This window comes from Sarcophilus harrisii, chromosome 6 (genome assembly GCF_902635505.1).
Source record: "Sarcophilus harrisii chromosome 6, mSarHar1.11, whole genome shotgun sequence".
NCBI lineage: Eukaryota > Metazoa > Chordata > Mammalia > Dasyuromorphia > Dasyuridae > Sarcophilus > Sarcophilus harrisii.
Window position 1 is genome coordinate 153,195,209 of NC_045431.1, and position 19,511 is coordinate 153,214,719.

The 19,511-nt window shown below is 34.3% G+C and overlaps 1 protein-coding gene and 1 pseudogene across 2 annotated transcripts in view; one reads left to right on the forward strand and one right to left on the reverse strand.

The window, feature by feature from the left end:
* The window catches only part of CFAP299 (cilia and flagella associated protein 299), a 466,055-nt gene that overhangs the window by 146,780 nt on the left and 299,764 nt on the right, over nt 1–19,511 (reverse strand). The window lies entirely within an intron of this gene.
* LOC100927961 lies at nt 39–1,529 on the forward strand (annotated as a pseudogene).

The window sequence follows — 19,511 nt, forward strand, 5'->3', positions numbered from 1 at the left end:
CAGTGGGCTGTGGGGGGCTCTGTGCCGCGGCCGTTAGTATGTCAGATTCTGGAAGTTATGATCAGTCTTGGGGCAATCAGCAAAGCTATTCCTATGGCAATCAAAGTGACCAAAGCTATGGACAAGCACCACACGGTTATTCTGGCTATGGGCAAAAGGCTGATTCCTCTTATGGACAGAAGTATGGTGGCTACTCAAGTTATGGACAGAGTCGTCAGGTTATTCACAGTCCTATGGTGGTTATGAAAATCAAAAGCAGAGCTCATATGGCCATCAATCTTATAATAACCAGGGACAGCAAAATGCGGACTCATTGGGAGGCCAAGGTGGAAGAGTGCCTTCATATGACCAGTCAGACTATTGTCAACAAGATTCATATGACCAACAGTCTATGACCAACACCAAGGTTCATATGATGAGCAATCAAATCATGATCAGCAGCAAGACTCATATAATCAAAATCAGCAGTCCTATCACTCACAAAGGGAAAGTTACAGCCACCATACACAAGATGACCATCGTGACATGAGTAGGTATGGAAAAGATAATAGAAGATATGGTGGGTCACAGGGAGGAGGTAGAGAACATGGGAGATATGACAAGGATGGAAGAGGTCTATGACAGGATCAAGTGGTGGTGACTGTGGTGGCTTCAAAAATATTGGTGGCCACAGGGATTATGGACCGAAAACAGATGCTGACTCCAGAGTCTGATAATTCAGACAACACGATCTTTGTTGAAGGACTTGGAGAAGGGGTATCAACTGATCAAGTTGGAGACTTCTTTAAGCAAATAGGAATTATTAAGACAAATCAGAAGACTGGTGAACCGATGATTAAATCTATATACAGACAAGGGTACAGGCAAGCCAAAAGGAGAGGCAACAATGCCATTTGATGACCCTCCTTCAGCTAAAGCTGCAATTGATGGCTTGATGGAAAAGAATTCCATGAAAATATCATCAAAGTATCTTTTGCCACTAGAAGACCTGAATTCCTGAGAGGGGGTGGAAGTGGAAGTGGGGGATGAGGTTCATGTGGAGGATACAAAGGGCTTGGAGGCTTTCAAGGTAGAGGAAATGACTTGAAAAGTGGTGACTGGATTTGTCCTAATCTGTCATGTGGAAACATGAACTTTGCCCAAAGGAATTCCTGTAATCAGTGTAATGACCCCAGACCACAGGACTCTCGTCCTTCAGTAGGAGATTTCTGAGGGAGAGGCTATGGTGGCAAGAGGGGCTATACAGGCAGGGTGGCAGAGGTGGAGACTGAGGAGGCGGTGGCTATGGAGGAAACCAAAGTGGCAGCGGCTACGGTGGTGACCAGAGTGGTGGTGGTGGCTGTGGGGGCGACTGAAGTGGCAGTGGCTACAGAGGTGACAGAAGAGGTGGCCATGGTGGAGACTGAAGTGGTGGCGGCTACAGGGGAGACTGAGGTGGTGGTTATGGAGGAGACTGAGGAGGTGGTTATGGTGGCAAAATGAGAGGCAGAAATGACTACAGAAATGATTGGCGTAATTGACCATACTGAAGACCGTCTTGATTGTTCCTTTGCCTCTGACATGTTTGATAGTGAAGTTGCCAGAGTTCTGTCTGCTGCTTTCCTTGTGGTCTCTTCTCCAGTAGTGGAATTAAGTGACATTTGGATTTTTATTTTGGTGGCGGGGATGGGGCAAATTTTTCTTTTAGAAATGTCCACTGAAATTTCCCCTTTTAATTTCCAACCTTCTTCCCAGCCCCTGAACAGTTTGAAAACTGAAAATGTTGTAAAATATTGCCAAAATAGAAAGTGTTTTATCATACTGCAATAAAGGCTGCTTTTTTGTTGTTGTTGTTGTTGTTGTTGTTGTTGTTGTTTAGAAATAAAATAAAATTATTTGCTACATCTTTTGGCATGAATATATTCCATTATGCTCATCTGTCATAATGCATCTGTCCATTCCCCAACCATTTTCCGTTCTTTACCACTATCAATAAAAGCTACTACAATTAAAAAAAATACAAACAGACCATTTTTCTCTTTCTTTGAACTCTCTGGGAGTATAGTATAGACTTAGTGGTATCACTGAGACAACAGGTATGCATATTTTAGGGACTTTGGGACCTTGATTTCAGATTTCTCTTCACAATTTGCAGTTCTATCAACATATTCTTGTGAAATTCCTTCAGTAACTATCAGTTAAAATATCACATTTTGGAATTTTAATTAAAAATACTTCTTATGTAATATCTTTGTTTTTTATTTGCTTTTTTGAAAATAATCTCATTATATAACTAGGGTGACACATATAGAAAAACATGCAAATATTCATTACATTTTAGCTTCCAACATACAGCTCTTTTGCACCTCAAAGTACATCAACTTTTGTCTTGCATGCCCTTTGACAGAAAGAAAAATGAATTCATTTTCTATTTTACAATTACCATATATTTTCTGGGTAGTATGGAGAAAGATATTTGATTCATAATGAGGATTTGGTTCAAAACAAATGATACTCTTTATAAAACTTAAAACTGGATAGCCAATCAAAAAATGCTAAAATTCTAATAATTATGGGTTCCACTAATTTCCCTACAGAATGCAGATTGAAAAGATGCTTCAATTTTTTAAGGTCAATCTAGCTTAGGTTTCATTAAGAACATCAGAATGTCCAGAAGAAAGGATAGTACCATGTTACACCTCCCTGGGCAGACAACTTCTGGAATATTATATTCAATTCTAGATGTAATCTTTTAAAGAAGGAATGCTAAGCTGGACTATGGAATTCAGGACTCAAGATTATGTCTTATGAAGAGTAACTGAAGACAGAATTTAGCCTGAAGAGAACTGGGAAAAGGTATGATGAAAAATGGATGAATAAAAGCTAAAGGGGTAATTACAAATGGAAGAATTTGCTCTGTTTGTTGACTGCAAAGTGAAAAACTCAAACCACTGATTAGAGGCTTCAAAGAGATACATTTAGGCGTGGCATGAGGAAAAACATTGGAAAAGTTAGAGCTCTTCAAAAGTAGAATGTGCTACTTCACTAGCGGTCTCCATGGAAAGATTGGAGGACATTGATTGCAAAGGTTATTCTAATCAGACGTGATTTGAACCATGGTTCCTTTCAACAGTGAAACCAGTAAAGTCATATATATACTGAGTCAATGAAATATAATTGTGTTTTTCTCAATGAATTGCACTATATATTTCTTGGTATGATTTTACATACATATTTCTATTATTTCCCATTCATTATTCTATTGTCTAAAATTTGTAATTTTTGGCATCTACAATAAGTTACTTCAAAAATTTTCAATTAATTTCTGAATTAAGATCACATTTTAACACTGGAAAACTTTTTAATAAGGTATCATTTTTGAATGTTTTTAGGAAAATTGTGTAATTTAGTATAATTTGAATGTAAGTATAATTTTGTCATTAAAACTTGATCGGCTGAATCAATCCATAATTTTAGGTCAAGAAAAAAAAGAAATATACACACAAAGTAGGGATAAGAGGAGAGAAGAGGCAGATAGAAAGGTCCAGAAAAGCTTAATTTTTTATATTTAGACAGCTAAATATATATATACATATGTAATATACATATTATAGACTGAATTTAAGTATATGTACATGTGTAAAAGATATATCTATCTCATATTAAATTATATATTTATTCAGTGTGACTCATACCAGGTGGTATGTCTCTATGTGAAAGTCTGTAAGTATGTATGATGTCTGTCTGTGTTAGCAGGATTAGCAGGCCTAATCCTGTTACCCAATAGTTCAAGTTTGATTTTGAGACTATATGAAATACTTTTGCCACTGAAAAGTCAACAAATGGATGTTTACTTTGCCCTAATCAAGTAAAAACATACAACAAGGAAGGCTACAGCAATATTTCAGTTTTACAGACATCTTCCTATCACATTACTCCCCACTCCAGCATGTTCAACAGGGTAGGGTATTGATTACTTGAATAGTCTTCAGGCATCCATCTAGTCTGAGGGGCGTATACATGTATAGGAATATAGGTGTGTGTGTGTGTGTGTGTATGTATTAACACATGGAATTCTCCCTATAGGGATGAGAAACGTAGGTTTGACTAGACGGCACTCTCACTGTTAATGGTTAAATTATTCCAAATAAAAAAATCTTACTTGATTACCCTCAACATACAAGTTTCTGTAATGCAGATACAGACAAAACATCTCTAGGTGTACCTTTCATATACAGGAACACCAAATTTTCCCTAAGAATTCCTTTTATAAATGTAACAATCTTTTTGGAGGTCCAGATATTTTCCTGTATCCTATATCCTAGCCAGAAATTTTCAATGAGCATGGTGATAGTAATGGTTTCTAACTCAATCCTCATCAAAATGAGATGATTACCTAAAAAAGAAATAGAATTTAAAAAAGCCTTAATATGTGCTGGGCAGTCCCAAAATCCACTAGGGGTTGATTACTTGAGTTTTGTAAGCCAGCAAGGAAATTCTATCCAACAGACTTGTAATCCATAGGTATCTCAAATAAGCCATCTGGTCTCATGTCACAAATAAATTAAGAAGACTAGGACTATTTTAAAGCAAAAAAAAAACAAAAACAAAAAAACCCCCCAAAATTGACATTTGTGAGGTATCATAATATGCTGGTGAATTTATAGCACCATTATTTTAAGTTTGGGAATATCCATACACATCTTAGTCTTTATAAGTACACTAACACAAGCCATAAAATAACAACTCATCTGACTCATCAGGAAACCCACCAGAAAAAGAGTCCAATTGCAATCTTAAACAAAAGAAGGTGAAGAGAGGGAATCTAATAATTTTTCTCTAGTACATAAATAAAATTAGGGTATCCATTAATAAATTCCCAAGTGGAGAATTTCTCCAATGTGCCTTTGCAAATGGAAATGGCATAAAATTTATTCTAGATATACTTCCACATGTAGAATCAGTGGTTGTAGTAGAGGAGATAACTGGTGATCATACTTGTCACTGTCCTCTCTTCTGTAGCCATACCTGTTAACCTGATTAACTCTATCTAAAACTTGGGAATAAAAAAATGACCTCTTAGAAGCATAATCGAGTTCAGAACCCCTAGTTAGGAAAACGTGTCCAATTAAGGCTCTTGGCCTAGTTTAAATTTATGTTTATTTCTACATAACTACTAATCTCTGTATAGTTGAAACAAAACTTCAGGTTACTGCAAATATTGGGGCAAAGAATGAACAAAATATGTTCCGGTGTCTATTAATGGGCTGGCATTAGGAGGAAAAGAGGGCAATATGACAGATTCTTTCTTGGAACTTCCTTCAATTTTTGAAAAGTGTGCAAAATCCATAGTTTCTGCCAGAGTCTTCTGTTCCAAGATGCCTGTCAAGAGTCCAGGACCCTCCACAATTTCTCACTTTTCTGTTGCAGCTTAGTTTTGTTTTTTCTTTCTCTTTTTGCCCAGTGGCCATGTGGTCAATTCTTTCCAACTTAATTCAAGAGGTTCCCCTTTTTTCAGTTTCTCTTGCAGAGTAGATATCTCTTTAAAAACTTTGGAGAATGACTGCAATGTGTCTCTGGCTCAAAGAATAAGATGGTACCAAATCACTCCCAGGGATGAAGCAGAATGTTTGTTCCTCTGAACTATAAAACTTGCAGGATACCAATCAGTCCTCAAATCCCTATCACACTTCTATATGGTTAAACACCTTAACAGTAAACACATGAGCCACAATTCCTTTAAAAAGGAGAAGATGCTTGCCATCTGGGGGAGGTGGTGGAGGGAGAGAGGAAGAGAGTGGAGGGAGAGAGGGTAAAAATCGGAATAGAAGTGAGTGCAAGGGATAATATTGTAAAAAAATTACCCTGGCATGGGTTCTGTCAATAAAAAGTTATTTAAAAAAATAAATAAATAAAATTAAAAAAAAAAAAAAGGAGAAGATAGGCCAATGGTCTGGAGGGGAGGAAGAGAGCTTGATGCTCCAAGGGAAAGAGACCGGATAGATAAAGAGTGAGAACAGATGAAGCCACCTCTGTTTTCTTGCTTATTATGGAAAAAGGCCAATGGGAAGCCATCTTGCTCCTCTAGTAAGGGAGAGGAAGGGACCAGAAAGCCAATGAAGGCAGAGTGAAAACCCAAAGGAGGTAACTTCAGAGTCAGTGCCTCAGTTTTAGAGGGAGACTAACAACTCTGGGCAGCTTTGCTTCACTGAAATCTGGTCAAACAAGTCAAGAAAGAACACCTCAGGGATGTCACTGACCTTCTTAGAAAACAAAGGACAAACAACAGAAAAGCAAGCAGGACAGCCACCCTGGGAAGAACAATACCCACTCGCAGTCCTACTATGGAGGGCCAATTCTAAAGGAGACAGGAAGTTCTTTTGCCAGGGACAGAGTTACTTTTCCCTATTAGCAAACAGAAAATAACATGAGACCATGTAATGTTTTGGGGAAAGGGGTGAGGCGACTCTCCAGAAAAGATTCATCCTGTAGCTGAGTTTGAGAGAACAGAATTATTCTGACTCTCCCCACCGCCCCAACCTTCCATACCCGAATTACCATCATCTCTGCTTTAACTCCTGTCATTATATGTGATATATGTGGACTTTGATATTCACACAGATTTTTTTCTTTTTTTTTTTCCCAATTACATGCAAAGATAATTTTCAACTTTTATTTTTGTTGAGATTCTGAGTTCTAAAATTTCCCCTCTTCCTCCATTACCTTCATCTTTACAAAACAGCAAGCAATTTAATATGTTACAAATGTACAAGCAATTTACACACATTTCCCTATTATGTTGTAAAAGAAAGATCAGAAAAAAACATGAGAAAAACAAAAAAGGTAAAAAATAGTATGTTTTGATCTACATTCAATATCCATAGCTCTTTGCAGATTATATTTTCTATCCCCCATCTATTGAAATTGTTTTAGATTACTAAATTGCTAAGAAGAGCTAATTTTATCATAGATGATCATCATACAATCTTGTTGTTACTTTGTACAATGTTCTCCTGTGTCTATTGATTTCATTCAGCATTGTCATGTAAGTTTTTCCAGGTTTTTCTGAATTCAGCCTGTTCATCATTTCTTACAGAAATTTTATATTGCATTATTTTCACATAACCATAACTAATTTGCCATTGCCCAACTGGTTGGCATCCACTCAATTTCCAATGCCTTGCCACCAGAAAAAGCTGCTACATGTGGGTCCTTTACGTCTTTTATGACCTCTTTGGAAGATACAGCCAGTAATGACACTGCTGAGTCAAAAGATATAGTTTTATATAGGCCTCTCTTTGGGCTTAATTCCAAATTGCTCTCCAGAAGTGCTGGATCAGTTCACCACTCCAACAACAATGCATTTAGTGTCCCATTTTTCTCAAATCACTTCCCCCACATTTATAATTTTTTCCTGTCATCTTAGCCAGTCTAAAAGCGTGATGTGGTACCTCAGAATTAATTTACATTTCTCTAATCAATAGTGATTTAGAGCACTTTTAAAAATATCATAATAGTTTTCAGATGAAAACTACCTGTTCATATCTTTTGACCTGCATTCTTATAAATTTGACTCAGTTTCCCACATATTTTAGAAATTAGACTTTTATCAGAAACATTGGCTATAAAAATTTTCCCAGATTTCTACTTCACTTTTAATTTTAGTTGCATTGGCTTTGTTTTAATTCATTATAATTAAAATTATCCATTTTGCATTTCATAATATTCTCTACTTCATGTTTGATCATAAATTCCTTTCTTCTCCAAAGATCTGATCAAATAATAGATTACTATAGTCATTGTCTATTGTGTCTTGTGCACCTAATTCATTCCACTGATTCACCACTATTTCTTAGCCAGAACCAACTACGTTTAAAGATTGCTGCTTTAAAATATAGTTTTATATTTGGTATGGCTAGATTCCCCCCCTTCCTATGCACTTTTTTCATTGCTTCCCTTGATATATTTTTCACTTTTGTTCTTGCAGATAAATTTTATTATTTTTTTCTCGCTACATAATTTTTGGCAGTTTCATTGACATGGAACTGAATATTTAGGCAAATTGTCATTTTTATTTTATTACTTTGGCCTATTCATGAGCAATTGATATTTTTTCAGTTGTTTAGATATGTGTGAAAAAAATGTTTTGTAATTGAGTTTATATAGTTCCTGGGTTTGACCTCACAGGTCCAAATATTTTATATTGTCTACTGTTATTTTAAATGGAATTTAAATGCTGGATGCTGGACTTTGTTGGAAATATGTAGAAATAATAAAGATTTATATGGGTTTACTTTATATCCCTGAACTTTAAAGTTGATGTTTCAAATAATTTTTTGGTTGATTCTCTAGAAGTCTCTAAGTTTACCATCATATCATCCGCAAAGAGTGATAGTTTTATTTTCTCACTGCCTACTCTAATTCCTTCTATTTCTTTTTCTTTTCTTACTGCTTCCACTCATATTTCTAGTACAATACTGAATAATAATGGTGATAATGGTATCCTTGTGATCACCCTTGATTTAATTGAGAATGCTTCTGGCTTATCTTCAATTACATATAATGCTTCCTAATGGTTTTAGATAGATGCTGCTTATCACTTTAAGGAAAACTTTGTTCTATGTTCTATATTGTTTTTAATAGAAATGGGTGTTGTATTTTGCCAAAAAAATTTTCTGCATCTATTAAAATAATCATTTGATTTTTTGTTTAGTTTTATTATTGACATGGTCGATTATGCTGATAGTTTTCCTGATATTGATATCCACTCCTGTATTACTGGTATAAATCTCACTTGGTCATAACATATTATCCTGGTGATTAATTGCTATAATCTCTTTGCTAACATATTTTTGCATAAATATTTATTAGATAAATTGTTCTATAATTTTCTTTGTTTTGGCTCTTCCTGCTTTAGATTTCAGCACCATATTAAGTGTCATAAAAGGAATTTCTTTTTCCAAATAGTTTATATAGTATAGGAATTGTTCTTGAAATGTTTGGTTGACAGCAGGATGATTACAGAAAGGCCTGGAGAGATTTACATGAACTGATGCTGCTGAGTGAAATGAGCAGGACCAGGAGATCATTATATGTACTTCAACAACAATACTATATGATGATCAGTTCTGATGGACATAGCTCTCTTCAATAATGAGATGAACCAAATCAGTTCCATTTATTCAACAATGAAGAGAATCAGCTACACCCAGCAAAAGAACTATGGAAAATGAATATGAACCACAACATAGCATTTCCACTCTCTCTGTTTTGGTCCACTTGCATTTTTGATTTCCTTCTCAGATTATTTTTATCTTATGCCTAAGTCCAATTTTTTCTTGTGCAGCAAAATAACTATGTATATGTATATATATATATACATATATATGTATATATAGTATTTAACATATACTTTAACACATTTAACATGTATGGGACTACTTGCCATCTAGGGGAGGGGGCGGGGGGAAGGAGGGGAAAAGTTAAAAAGAGGGTTTTACAAGAGTCAATGCTGAAAAATTACCCATGCATATGTCTTGTAAATAAAAAGCTGTTTTATATATATATGTATGTATATAAAATAATTTTATATATATATATACATATATATAAATTTTATATATACCATTAAAAACATTAACATTAATAACATTATAACATTAAAATAACATTAAAAAAAAAGAAATGTTTGATCTTAGTCACTGGAAAATCCATCTGGCCCTGGGGATTTTTTTCTCAGGGAGTTCACGGATGGCTTATTCAATTTCTTTTTCTAAAATGGGGTTATTTCAGTATCTTCTGTTCATATATGCAATTTATATTTTTGTAAATATTTATCCATATCAATTAGAACTAAAGAAAATGGGTTTAAGTGATTCATTCAGGGTCACACAGCTAGTACGTTGTTTGATGCCAGATTTGAACCCATGAAAATAAGTCTTCTTGACTCCATGTTTAACATTCTATCTACTATGTTGTCACCTAGAAAAAAGTTAATTGAATGAATTTTTCTTTGAAGAGAATGTATATAGCCTCAAGAATACAAAAAGTTATTTTAAACTTGGGCTTAATCAGACCTTGTTAATAACAAGAGTGTAAATAATTCTATGAAATCAGAAAAATTGTATCAACTGATGTCCTTTTCTCCTTTGATGGTACTCTGCTTAATATTTCTGTGTAAGCCTTGAATTGTCTTAATTGATAAGTCTAAATCTGGATCTCAGGGTCTCTTCCCCCAAATCACAATTATCACTTGTTCTTTGTAATAATTCACCCTTAATGATTATGACCTGAAGATAGATAGTGATTAGAACCTCCTAGATCAACTGTCTACTTTTGATACGAATTTTTATTATCACATCTGATAAAAATGATCATTCTGGAGGCTCAATCCTGTACTGTTTATTCAATGCTGTATAAAAATCTTCTTCCTGCTCTCCTCAGCCTCATAGCTTCCCAAGTTTCCTTTCTAGATTCACTTCAAGTCACACCTTCTACAGGAAGGAAGGCTTTCCAAGTTCTCTTAGAAGCTGATTCCTTAGCCACTGAGATTGGCATCCTGAGATTGCCATCACTTAGTATATATTAATATAAATAAAGAATATTACACATAATATATATTATACATGCATGTATATCTCCCTCATTGAAATGAAAACTCCTTGAAGACTGAGGACTGTTTTTGCCTTCTTGTTTACGTCAGTGCTTAGAATAATTCATGGAAAGCACAAAGCACTTAATAAATGTGTTCTGGCTAACTAGTTACTCCCATGATTTAAAAAATTTATATCAAGAAGTAAACAAGAAAATGAAGTAAAGATGAATGAAAATCTCAGTTTCCTGCAATTATACCATTCTATATAGCATAAAACATCTAGAATTCAACATGAAATTATATTCTTTTTTTTAAATATAAAGACTTAAGGTAAGTTATGATATTGGCAACTATGTGGTACAATGGACACTCGAGTGCTGGGCCTAGTCAGGAAGAGTTATCTTCCCAAGTTCTAATCTGGTCTCAGATACTTACTAGCTATGTGATCCTGGGCAAGTCACTTAACTCTGCTTACCTCAGTTTCCATATCTTTAAAATTTACTGGGAAATGGCAAACCACGTTAGTATCTTTGCCAAGAAAAACCCCAAAATGTTACGAAGAGTCACACATAGGTGAAACAACTCAACAATAATTCATGTAATTTTATAATGACAGGTATGCAATCTTATGTCAACAATAGTGGGTTTTAATCACATTCACTATTTACAACAACAATCAGAAACAAAACTATAAATTGAAAGCATAGGTCACTATTTTTCCTGGGAATTAGGCTTCCTTTTTAAAATGATTTGACATGATCCAAATTATAATATAATTTGATTTATATTTGATTATGCTTAAGTGAGAAACAATGAGCTATGGGAGTTCAAGTGAGATAGAATATTAAGTAGTTATTATTTTATAGATACTGTGCTAAGCTCTGCAAATATAAATATAAGTTAGCAAAAGTCCCTGCACTCAAGAGGCTTACACTCTTAATGGAGGATCACATAAAGGAAATCTAGAAAGGGAAGAGATGAGGGAATGATTCTTTTTAAAAAATTATTATTTTTATTTTCCCCCAATTACATTTAAAACATTTTTCTACACTTATTTTAATCTTTAGTTTTAGATTCTCCCTTATCCAAAGTACATGTGAACTTATGCCAAATATTTCCATAAAAGTCATGTTGTGAAAGAAAATATCTATCTTCTCCCTTAAAAAAATCCTTAAGAAAATAAAGTTAAACAAAGAGAAAGACTATGTTTCTATCTGTATTCAGATACAATCAGTTCTTTGTCTGGGTATGGATAGGATTTTTCATCATAAGCTCTTCAGAGTAGTAATGAATCATTGTACTGCTGAGAATTGCAAAGTCATTTACAGCTGATCCTCCCAGAATATTAATATTACTTTGTACACAATACATTTCACTTTGCTTGAACTCATGGAGTACTTTCCAGGTTTCTCTGACACCATCTTGCTCTTCTTTTTCCATAGGAAAATAATATTCCATTACAAACACATATCATAATTTATTGAGTCATTCCTCCATTGATGGTTATCCCCTGAGTTTTTTTTTTTCTCTGAGAGGAGATCTGCTATGTTTTTGTACATATATGTACTTTAAAAAAATCCCTCCTGGAATTCATGCCTAGTAGTAGTATTGTTAGGTCAAAGGTTATGCTTGATTTTATAGCCTTTTGGGTACAGATCACATCTTTTGATCATCTATCAACTGGGGTATGACTTTTTTTTTTTTTATAAATTTGACTCAGTTCTGCTTACGTTTGAGAATTGAGGCCTTATACCAAGATAAGGTCAAAATGGGTTTATGACCTAGGCATAAAGAATGAAATTATAAATAAATTGAAAGAGCATAGGATAGTTTACCTCTCAGACCTGTGGAAAAGGAAGGAATATATGACCAAAGAAGAACTAGAGATCATTATTGATTACAAAATAGAAAATTTTGATTGTATCAAATTGAAAAGTTTTTGTACAAACAAAACTAATGCAGACAAGATTAGAAGGGAAACAATAAACTGGGAAAACATTTCTACAGTCAAAGGTTCTGATAAAGGCCTCATCCCAAAATATATAGAGAATTGACTCTGATTTATAAGAACTCAAGCCATTCTCCAATTGATAAATGGTCAAAAAATACGAATAGACAATTTTCAGATGAAGAAATTGAAACTATTTCTAGCCATATGAAAAGATGCTCCAAGTCATTATTAATCAGAGAAATGCAAATTAAGACAACTCTGAGATACCACTACACACCTGTTAAGACTGGCTAGAATGACAGGGAAAGGTAATGCAGAATGTTGGAGGGGATGTGGGAAAACAGGGACACTAATACATTGATGGTGGAATTGTGAATACATCCAGCCATTCTGGAGAGCAATTTGGAACTATGCTCAAAAAGTTATCAAACTGTGCATACCTTTTGATCCAGCAGTGTTTCTACTGGGCTTATACCCCAAAGAGATACTAAAGAAGGGAAAGGGACCTATATGTGCCAAAATGTTTGTGGCAGCCCTGTTTGTAGTGGCTAGAAACTGGAAAATGAATGGATGCCCATCAATTGAAGAATGGTTGGGTAAATTGTGGTATATGAATGTTATGGAATATTATTGTTCTGTAAGAAATGACCAGCAAGATGAATACAGAGAGGCTTGGAGAGACATGAACTTATGCTAAGTGAAATGAGCAGAACCAGGAGATCATTATATACCTCAACAACAATACTGTATGACGATGTATTCTGATGGAAGTGGATTTCTTTGACAAAGAGAAGATCTAACTCAGTTTCAATTGATCAAGGATGGACAGAGCAGCTACACCCAAAGAAAGAACACTGGGAAATGAATGTAAACTGTTTGCATTTTTGTTTTTCTTCCCGGGTTATTTTTTACCTTCTGAATCCAATTCTTCCTGTGCAACAAGAGAACTGTTCAGTTCTGCACACATATATTTTATCTAGTATATAGGGTGACATATTTAACATGTATAGGACTGCTTGCCATCTGGGGGAGGAGATGAAGGGAGGGAGGGGAAAAGTCGGAATAGAAATGAGTGCAAGGGATAATGTTGTAAAAAAAATTACCCAGTCATGGGTTCTGTCAATAAAAAGTTATTAAAAAAAAGAGAATTGAGGCCTTATCAGAAAAATGTGCTTCAAAATTCTTTTTACAATTACTACCATTTCCTCCCATTTATTCTGTTCTCTTTCACCCTGCCCCTCCTCAAAAATTCTGCTACTGACCACTCCCTCTCCCAACATGCCTTCTCTTCTATTGCCCTCTCAGCCTTCTCATTCTTATTTTTCTGCAAGTAAGACAGATTTCTCTATATCCAAGTGTGTATGGTGTTGAGACAATTCTGAGAACAAAGTTCACTCATTCACCTTCTTTTCCCAGTGGGGAATGAGTCTTGAATGAGCACAGTGAATAGTCAGAGAAGTGACACCATTATGAACATCCTCGCTAACATTTATGTAGTGCCTATTATGTGCCAGGAAACATGGTAAGTGCTTTAGAAATATCTCACTTGAACCTCACAAAAACTCTAGAAAATAGCTATTATTATTATTATTATCCCCATTTTGCAGATGAGGAAACTGAGGTAAACAAGAGGCTCAGTGCTTTGCTTGGAATTAACACAGCTATTATGGGTTTGATGCCATATTTGAACTCAGGTCTTCCTGACTCCAAGTCCAGTATTTATCCTCTTAGAGGCTTCTACAGAAGCACTGGCCTCCAAGAAATAAGGCAAAAAAACAAACAAAAAAAAAAAACAAAAAAAAACTTAGCCATCACAGATATAGGACCCAGGTGTGGGATAAAAGTTTGGAGGATGGATTTGGAGGAAGCTCTATCTTTGACTAATCCCAGCTATGGGATAGGCAAGTTCTTTTCACTTTTTAGTATTCCAGGTAACATTCTAACACAGGTCTTTTGATATTAGGTCTATGATACTATGTGTATTACTGTATGCATTTAAAAGCATTATTCTGAGAAGGGGTCCACAGGATTCACCAAAGTCAAAGTGATTGTCCATGACCACAAAAAAGTTAAGAACCACTCTCTTAGGCCTATACATTGTAAACAATCTCCTTTAGTATAAGAAGTCTGCCTAATAGAAGTTCTATACACCATTGCCCAACAAAAAGTATAATAATGATGAAAATATTAAGAGTTCTGCTATTACAATTGATTGTTTCTGATTCCAAATAACCCTTCCTTCCAATTCCCTTTTAATTTTTTTAAAAATCACACTATTTTATTTTTCTTTTATCACACAGCCACCATCTCACCTCGTTCAGGGTTTCATCACCTCTCCTCCTAACTGAATTCCTGATCTAAAGTCTCTCCCCTCTCTCCAAATTCATTTCTGACATGGCTGCCCAAATCAGTATCCAAAAACTCATTTCTAAACATTGGCTCTCGATTTCCTCTCAGCTAAAATACAAACGTTGGCATTTAAAACTCTTATCATGGCTTCAGGTGTTCTTCCCAAGACTGTTTCTCAGCAGAGTTCTATACCCACTCATATGGTCTAACTAAAGTGGAACACTCCATTGGCTTATTCCTAAAACCAACATTCTGTCTCCTGCCCATGTCTTTGTGATGGCTCTGCTTGTTCCCGGAATGGACTTTTCTTTAGCCCTCTAAAGATCCATAGTTCCCATTAGGGCTAAACTAAAGTGATGTCCATCTCCTATGAGGAGACTTCTTGTTAATGAACTCTTATTAATGTGCATCTCACTCTTCTAGCAAGTTAAGGATTATTTGGGTGTTTTTGTGCTCTTGGTACCTGGCACAGTGCCTAATAAATATCAGAAAATGTGTGTCACCTGGAGCTGGTTATATACTAACCTACACTAAATTGATACAATGTATGGTAATAACAGTAACTCTAAACTGTATAGTATTAGGATTCTACATAATATTATGTGTATTATTGTATGCATTTAAAATAATTATATATGCTAGGATCTTCCCTGGAATGCAGTTTTACCTCAATTTCACAGTATCTAGCATCTACTGAGATCTTAATAAATGCATGCTAAAGCCCTTTTTATAGTGCCAAGGAACTGGAAATTGAGTAGATGCCCATCATTTGGGAATGGCTAAATAAGTTATGGTATATGAATGTAATGGAATATTATTGTTCTGTAAGAAATGACAAGCAGGCTAATTTCAGAAAAGCCTGGAAAAAATTTAAATGAACTGATAAGTGAAGTGAGTAGAACCAAGAGAACATTTTACACAGCAACAAGATTACATGATGATCAGCTGTGAAGGACTTGGCTCTGAGTAATTCAAGGCAATTCAAATAGACTTGTGATGGAAAGTGCCACCTATATCCAGAGAGAGGACTATGAAGACTGAATGTGGATTATAATATAGTATTTTCACTTTTTTCATTGTGGTTGTTGCTTGTTTTTTTCTTTCTCGTGTTTCTTCCCTCTTAATCAGATTTTTTTTTTTTTGTGCAGCATGACAAATATGGAAATGTGTTTAAAAGAATTGTACAAGTTTAATCTCTATTGGATTGTTTGCTGTCTTAGAGAGTTAGGAGAGGGCAAAATTCTGGCATAAAGTTTTTGCAATGGAGAATTATAAAAACTATTTTTGCATGCATTTGGAAAAATCAAATACTACTAAAATAAAAAAATCTGTATAAGGAAAAATAAATAAATGCATGCTCATTAATGGCTTGTTTGACTGTCTTTCTTCGATCTCAATCCAGGATATGCTCCACTAAACTGAACTGCTTCGTGGAAAAAAATTGGAGAAAGCTCAAATGAAGAGGTCCAAAAACAATGAGTAATGACAAAACAAATCATATCTTGAAGGCTATTTCTAATAACATTATGATTAAAAAATAGAATAATACATTTTAACAGCATTGGTCAAAAATCTACAAGAGTTCACAGTCTCATCCATTTGAACAAACATGCATAACACAAACGAATATATATATGCATAACAAGCCATTTGATGTACATGTATATTTAATTTTGAAGATGATTTTCCACATATTATTTCTGGGAATTTTCTTTTTTTAAAAAAACTTAACTCCCACAAGAAGATAATTAACAAGTATTAAAGAATTTGAATTATTCAAGTATGACTGATACCAAACACACTAACAATCTCACAACAGACATATTTCATAAGATTATTTATTGTTACTTCAGTTCTAGTCTAACATTTCCTAGTCATCTATACATTTCTAAAATGAGATAGTTCTTATCTTTCTCTTATTATTTCATAAGGTTGGAGTGTGTGAAGAACAGAAAAAATGCCAGCCTTATGACAGTTTGTCCATTTTAAAAAGTAAAGACGTGATTTCTGTATCTGCAATTAACTAGTGTTTAGATACATTAATTTTCTTTTGGAAAAAATTATACATAAACAATTCTACAATGGAGTAAAATATATCTACATTGACCTACATATGGTCTAAATTAGCACCTGTATATTTCAGTTATTAAATGAAAAACAGCTCTTTTTTTTTGACCCATAGAATTCTTGTATAAAAGAATCTATCAAAAAACATTATGTATTCCCTTATCAAATGTGTGTGGTATGATATAATGATGTAATGTAACATAACACTTCAGTACAACTGGCATGATTTTTAATTCCCAAGAATTGGGTCATATTACCTTTCTCCTTGTTTTTAAAGCAGACAATATATATTAAGTATCTAATGGAGAAAGCTTGGATTTTTACCTTGGGGAATTCAGACCTAATCTGAGAATTGGAAACCTAAATTTAATAACAGCCTGAAAATTATGAGTTGAATAATCATTTACTAGGATAAATCATGAGACTCCAGAGGAATTTAATGGCGAAAGTTCAAGTGCTTCTTATATCTAAAATGTGCAAAGACTAACACAAAAGTATGAACACTTTTCTCTGAATAATTCAGAAGGGGCAATGTGATAGTATCAAATTGGATCACAATTTGGGGGTTTTATATAGTTGAGTAAAGGGAAAGATTCAGCAATTTTTGGGTCAGAGAGAGCCAAAGTGGATAAGTAATCAGGAAGATAACCAGCTCTTTAATTTCTCTCCTCTTCTTCCTCCCTTCCTTCCTTATCCCTTTATATTCAGCCCTGATAGCAGCGAAGTTAATTATCTAGGATGTATATACAATTGGCAGTGAGTAGGTTCTATAGGTTTTAAGGAATAGATACATTTAATACAGACAAGGATACATAGAGACACCTTGAAAAGCACCTCAAGAAGCAGGAAAAAGACCTGACCATAGACTCAAGTGAAAACCCAAGAAATCCAAAAGTTTTGCTTTAGTGTAGCTGAACTTGGGAGGACAGCTGAGTAAGAAATGTTATGCCTTAAAAAGGCAGTTTTATGAAGACTCAATAAGCAAAGAAAAGACACTGGTGCCCTAAAGTTCTGGAGTGCTAACAACTTCTCAGCTACATGTGTGTCTTACTGCCATTGGAGAATTTGTACAAATCTTTGAAGCAGAAAAACTGTATATTGGGTTTATAAGGGCAATGTTTATTTGCTGTTCAGTTGTTTCAGTAATGTCCAATTTTTCATGACCTCATTTGGAGTTTTCTTGTCAGAGATTAGAATTTTTTTATTGTTGTGTTTTTTATTTCCTTCTCCAGTTCATTTTACAAATAAAGAGCTGTGGCAGTCATACATCATTAGTAAAGGGTTTTGCTAATCAAAAATAATTTAGAGCATTTTTTTTCATATTATATTTGGATTTTATTTCTTCCTCTGAAAACTTCATATCCTTTGACCATTTATCAAATGGGGAATGACCTGTATTTTTATAAATTTCCATATATTTTAGAAATGAGGCCTTTATCAGAAATACTGGTTGTAAAAATTGTTTCCCAGCTTTGTATTTCCCTTTTAATTTTGTTTGCATTGGCTTTGTTTGTGCAAAACTATTTAAATTTTAATATAATCAAAATTATTCATTTAAGCATTTTAGAATGTTCTCTCTCTCCTGTTTGGTCATAAATTCTTCCCTTCTCCATAGATCTGACCAGTAAACTATTCCCTGCTCTCCTAATTTAGTTATGGCATTACCCTTTTTGGCTAAATTATGTGCCTATTTTGACTTTTTATCTTGGTATAAAGTGTAAGATGTTGGTCTATGACTAGTTTCTGACATACTATTTTTTAGTTTCCCTGGAAATTTTAATGAGTTCTTATCCTACAACTACAAGCAGGAATGTCCGGGTTTATTAAATGTAGATTACTAGAGTCACTAACTATTGTGTCTTATGTACTTATCCTATTCCACTAATTTACCACTTTTTTTCTTAGCCAACACCAACTAGTTTTAATAATTGCTGTTTTATAATATAGTTTTATATCTGGCATGGTTAGGCCCTCTTCTTTTGCATTTTTCTATTACTTCTCTTGATATTTTTGACCTTTTGCTCTTTCCGTTGAATTTGGTTATTTCAAACTTTATGAAATAATATTTTAGCAGTTTGGTATGGCACTGAATAAGTAAATTAATTTAGTTAAAACTGTCATTTCTATCATATATAGTTTAACCTACCCTTGAGAAATTGATATTTTTCCAATTACTTAAATCAGACTTTGTATGAAAACTGTTTTGTAACTGTGTTCATGTAGGACATGAACAGATAATTTTCAGATGTAGAAATTAAAGCCATGTGTAGTTTCTAAATCACTATTAGGTCTGCCTCCTAAAGAGATTATAAAAAATGGAAAAGGACCACATGTATAAAAATATTCATAGCAACTCTCTTTGTGGTGGAAAGAAGTTGGAAAATGAGTGGATGCCCATCATCTAGGGAAGGGCAAAACAAATTGTGGTATATGAATGTGATGTAATGCTATCGTTTTATAAGAAATGATAGGCAGACTGACTTCAGAAAAGCCTTTAAAGACTTACATGAACTGATTGATACATGAAGTGAGTGGAACCAGCAAAGATTGTATATAGCAACAGCAACATTT